The sequence below is a fragment of the Myotis lucifugus genome, unplaced genomic scaffold, assembly GCF_000147115.1.
Source record: "Myotis lucifugus unplaced genomic scaffold, Myoluc2.0 scaffold_6809, whole genome shotgun sequence".
Lineage (NCBI taxonomy): Eukaryota > Metazoa > Chordata > Mammalia > Chiroptera > Vespertilionidae > Myotis > Myotis lucifugus.
The window spans coordinates 1-5972 of record NW_005877857.1 but is presented as its reverse complement, the minus strand read 5'-3'; the positions used below and the strand labels follow the sequence as shown (position 1 = coordinate 5972).

General features: G+C 36.7%; 1 long non-coding RNA gene across 1 annotated transcript; it reads right to left on the bottom strand.

The window, feature by feature from the left end:
• Positions 1–1354: 1354 nt before the first annotated feature.
• LOC106696006 lies at positions 1355–4781 on the bottom strand. The gene is made up of 3 exons (XR_001346946.2): positions 4749–4781; positions 3810–3915; positions 1355–1745 (listed from the first exon to the last, which is right to left on the bottom strand). It is a non-coding gene; the product is annotated as an uncharacterized LOC106696006 (long non-coding RNA).
• Positions 4782–5972: the final 1191 nt, after the last annotated feature.

Here is a 5972-nt window from a genome sequence, read left to right as displayed (position 1 = left end):
AGAGTACTGACTAGCATTTAATAATTGTATGAACTTAGACAAGTGAGCTCATCAATCGAGCCTCCATTTTTTTATCAGGAAAATGGGTTGTTGTGAAACTCCAATACATGTTAAGTGCTTAGCACAGTACCTGGTGTGCAGTCCTAAATATGTTATACTGATATACCTGCTTTGATTCTTTGCTTCAAATCATGCCTGAGTTCAAATAGGGCAAACAAACAAAAGAGCTGAATTATGTGCATTTATTCACGATTGAACTAGAAAAATCTGTATCTGTCTTTAGCAAATAATATACATAAATGTACACATATATACAGATATACAGAGTAGTTTCATAAAATTGAATACTCATGATTTTATTTTTTCAGTTGTTTTAACATTATTTAATGAGGTGAGCAGTCTGTATTTCCCCCCCTCCCCCGCCCCTTCTGTGTTTTAAAGATATCCCAATTGTTGGAATTTATCACATCTAAGAATTCCTGACAGTAATGATTGTGCTCATTATTCTTAGTAGCATACATGCATACATTGGCAGTTCACATAATACATGGTTAGTTTCAAGTTTAAAGAAGTGATAGGTAAACACAGTAAAAAAAAAAGTACACCACATTCCCAGCACCCAGATACACTAAAGGTGAATCTGAACCACTTTCTTAAGTCAGGATGAAATAGAATGACTTCTAATATCATATAGAGAAATAAGCAATCAAAGAATATCATTCTGGTCTAAAAAATGGATTTATCCTAAATTGGTCAATATCAGCACCCAAAGAAAGCAATTCTACCACTTCCACTTAAAGTAAACCCCTCTTTAAAGTACACTGTGGCTCATTTGAAGAAGCATTTTTTGAGGGGTATTGGTTTAAGCAGATCCCTTTGTACAAAACTAAAGCAAAGCAAATCCACTACAAGCATCCTTGAACTCAGTCAAAGCTCAGACTTAAGGCCAGGGTCTCTTCTAATCCCATAACCATGCTAAACGCCAACACTGCTGATCTAAAGGCCTTGGCAAGAAAAGCAGCTCAACCAGGGATGGGGGATGGCAGAGAAATCAGTGGTAAAACCAAAGGGAAAGTGACTTTTTTTTTTTTTAAATATATTTTTTTTAATTGATTTTTTACAGAGAGGAAGGTAGAGAGATAGAGAGTTAGAAACATCGATGAGAGAGAAACATCGATCAGCCGCCTCCTGCACATCTCCTACTGGGGATGTGCCCGCAACCCAGGTACATGCCCTCGACCGGAATCGAACCTGGGACCTTTGAGTCTGCAGGCCGACGCTCTATCCACTGAGCCAAACCGGTTCTGGCGGGAAAGTGACTTTAATGCAGGAACAAAATAGCTTCTCTGAAAGGTCTACGAAGAGTAAGCGAAAGTCTTTATTTATTCATTGTCTCTCTTTCTTTTATAACCCTAGCAGCCATCATACTGGATATTTCTGAGTAACAGGAACATTTTCAACTTACAACAAGGTGTTAAGATAACACAATGTCTACTTTTTTTAATGAAATAGTGGTTACAATGGAAAATAAACTACTGAGCTAAAGCTTTTACATGTTGATAGCAATCTCATAGAAAATAATAATGTTTTTAAAATTACAATATTTTACATATGCTAAGTTGAATGTCAATATTAGATAACATCATCTGCAACTGTGGTGTCAAAAATCTGATAGCAAATTTGCTGCTCCGTTCCACTTGTGACATTATACGATTTGATGAAGCATTCCAACCACGGATATGTATCTACAAATCCAAAAGAAAATGTTACTTACCCATTAAAATTAAACAAATAACTCTGGCATATCTAAGCATAATGCTTAGCTAGAAAAATTAACATACTTAATTTGAAGATAGAAAAGTAAATAAATATACTTATCAAATGTAATGTTATCTACTCTTCCAAATTACACATTGGATTCATGTTATTATTTTACAGTGATTCTGACTAATTTGAACTTTTTTCTAACAACAGGAAAAAGTAATGTGGGATTTTCAGGATGTTTGATAGTGAATGTTATAAACTACCTCATTGTAAATTTTTATTCCTTTCTTTCCTGCTAATTTCTTACTAATCTCCAGTTTTTTTTTATTTATTTATTTATTTATTTATTTATTTATTTATTTATTTATTTATTTACTTACTTACTCTCTCTCTCGGTTGGTTGCAAAGAAAAGAAATGGATCAATCCTGAAATTCTCGAATCAGTTGAATACCTCACATTTATCAAGGTAAAACTACAGGTACCAAGTACCGAGTCAAGGCAAAGCTGGCAGCCATCGATGCCATTTCCAAGCTTTGGTTATGACCACAGTAAGTCTATTTATAACATCTAGAAAAGATTCTGATGGTTTCTTCAAATTTGAATTTGAAAGACATTGAATCTAGTCCTCAATATTGGCAAGTGTCAAGAAGGACAGGAACTATAAATAGGTAAAATATTATTGAAAAGCAATTTTGAAGTTATGTATCAAAAGTCTACCTGACCTGTGCTTTTTGATATGACAGTTTTATTTCCAGAAATCTATTCAAAAGAATCTAAATAGCCAACAAAAATTAAAACTGCCATCAAATGAAAGTATGTAAGTTAAACTTTGTTACAAATGTATAAAAAACTATCTTTGCAGAATTGCTAAAATGTATAGACTGACCAGGGTAAAATAAAGCCTGATTAAAAATAACCTATAAGCCCAGCCAGTGTGGCTCTGTGGTTGAGTGCTGAACTATGAATCAGGAGGTCATGTTCGGTTCCTGGTGAGGGCATGTGCCTGGGTTGTGGGCTCGATCCCCAGTAGGGGCTGCGCAGGAGGCAGCTGATCAATGATTCTCTCTCATCATTGATGTTTCTATCTTTCTCTCCCTCTCCCTTCCTCTCTGAAATCAATAAACATATATATTTTTTAAAAATCTATACAAGTTAAATGAACAGTTAAATCTACAGCTGGTAAAATTTGTTACTGATGGAAAATTATTAGAAGGGTCAAACTGTCTTAATATGATTTAGATCTGCAAGTTTCAATGTAAATACAGATAATGGCCACAAAAGGAACACTCAGTGGCTTTTGGTATAGTAATCTATACAATTTGACCTGAAGATTTGGTTGATGAATCAAATGTTAAATCAAAAGCAACTAAAGCTGCTAAAAATAATAAAATAAAAAACTGTAAAATCTGAAAATAGTTAATACTGAATAGAAAATTCATCAATTAATTAAACTGGCTAAATGGAGTTTGTTACAGAAAATGTTTCTTATAAAAGTTTCCTCCCTGTTAATATAATTTCAAATAAAATATTTGTATGTATAAACAGAGTGTCAAATTTCCTTTGATCAAAACTGCCTCCCCTTTATTGTATTTCAAAATATTTAAAAAACCTTTTCATTTCAGGAACTATGATTCATACCTATTTTTTTAAATATATTTTATTGATCTTTTACAGAGAGAAAGGGAGAGGGATAGAGAGTTAGAAACATTGATGAGAGAGAAACATTGATCAGCTGCCTCCTGCACCGTCCCTACTGGGAATGTGCCCGCAACCAAGGTACATGCCCTGACCGAAATCAAACTTGGACCCTTCAGTCCGCAGGCCGACTCTCTATCCACTGAGCCAAACCGGTCAAGGCGATTCATACCTATTTTATACCTGCCACTGTCTTCATCAAAAGGTAGATCATACAGTCATCAAGCACTACTTAGTAATTTATTTGAATTCACATTTCAAAGTTTGCATACCTCTAAAAGTTCATAATTTAGATATATGCTGGTGCTATTTTTTTTAAAAAGAATGAATGGCATATACTATGGCTTACCAATTTTTTTTCCTGGAGGGCAAAGCATATTCATGATCATATCCATACTTTCCTGAAGGTAATCATTGGTTAGGATTTCTGATGCTGGAATATGGAAGAATTTGTCCTTAAAAATTATAGAAGAAAAAGGAAATGATATTAATCTTTAATTCAAGTTATAATTAATATAAAAGGGGTGGGCAAAGGTAGGTTTACATTTGTACTGACATTCTTTTGAGTTAATAAAGCTATTGTAATAATCATAATCCTGAATATCTTTTTCCATAGGAACTGTAAACCTATTTTTGCCCACCCCTGTATTTTAATACTATCTAATTAAAATAATCTAGACCAGTGGTTCTCAACCTGTGGGTTGCGACCCCTTTGGGGGTCGAACGAACCTTTCACAGGGGTTGCCTAAGACCATCGGAAAACACATGTACAATTACATATTGTTTACAGTAGCAAAATTACAGTTATGAAGTAGCAACAAAAATAATTTTATGGTTGGGGGTCACCACAACATGAGGAACTGTATTAAAGGATGGCGGCATTAGGAAGGTTGAGAACCACTGATCTAGACTATGTCACTCTATCAAGATTCCAGAATTCATAAAAGACAGTGCTAGTCTGAACTCTAAAATATGGTTTACTTTAATAACAGATTTGAGATATACAATTGAGTTAAATGGCTCTGACTTAATAATAATCAGAAAACAGGGAGACTTACTATTCGCTTAATAACACATATATTGAGTGCCTACAATGTGTAAATATTAAGTTTAAGAGTATAACATATTTATTTAATTTTTTCCTCTTCTACTCGAATGTAAGGAGGAAAGGGATTTTGCTTGCCTTGCTCACTACTATGTCTTTACCACAAAGAATAGTACCTGGCACATAGAAGGTGCTCATTAAACATCTTACCTAATAATAGAAAAACATGTAAATTGACCGTACCTTCGCTACCCTAACCAGCCAATCAGGAGAGTATGCAAATTAACCCAACAAAGATGGCAGTTAATTTGCATACGTAGGCTCAAAGCGGCGGAGCGAAGACTGAAGGTGGCTCCGGCCCGAGCAGTGAAGACCGAAGGCGGCTCCGGCCGGAGCGAAGGCCTGGGTCCTGGGTGCCGGAGGAAAACCGGTGCCGGCAGCCAGGAGAAGGGAAGGCCTATTGCACGAATCTCTTTGTGCAAAGGGCCTCTAGTTTAGTTAATAAATGGATACATGAATTGTTTAGGTAGGAGAAAATTCTCAACCTTACCCGATTCTTTCACAATGTGTGTAATAAAAAAATAATGTTATCAGCCTCTCCCTTGGCTTCTGGGAGGTAATCTGTAAACCTGTGGATGTCATGCCTGATGGGAGTGCCCTTGTTTGCTTGGGGACACAGGGTCACACTGGATAGTCTAACAATGTGGGTTTGTGTCATGTAGTATTAGCTTGACCACTGCGGGGTCTGGAGACTGAGATCAGTCACGTGTACATTCAACCATGACTACGTGACTGGACTCCAGCAAAAACTCTGGACACTAAGGCTCAGTGAAGCTTCTCTGGTTGGCAATACTCCATGGGTACCCTTACACGTTGTTGCCAGAAAGTCACTCTGTCTGCTGACTTCTACAACACGAAAGAGGGCAAATGAAAGTTCCACATTTGAAACTTCCTTGGATTCTGCCCTATGCACCTCTTCCCTTGGATGATTTTAATCTGCATTTTTTTTAGCTGTAATAAACTATAATGGTGAGTAAAACTAACAAGCAAAACAAAGAGACTCAAAGATAGCATGGGGTGGGGGTGGGGGTGGGAGTGCGGCTGGGTATGGAGTGTGGAGAGATTGAGCAAAAAAAAAAAAGATAAAAAACTCATGAACATAGACAACAGTGTGGTGATGACCAGGGGGAGAGGGGGAAGGGGAGGTGGAGAAGGGAAAAAAATTGCTTTCAGTCAATTCTGTGGGTCTTTCTAGTGAATTATCAAAACTAATGGTGGTCTTGGGGACCTCTGACCTTGCAACCTGCGTCAGAGTGAGGCTGGTCTTGGAAATCCCCAAACTTGGAACTGCTGTTGGGAAGGAGGGTGGTCTTGTGGAAAGCTCTCTAGCTTCACCCACGTCACTATCTCCCTATCAACGTAATTGTGTTGACTCTAATAGGAAATGAGGAGGCTTTAGAAGCCTAG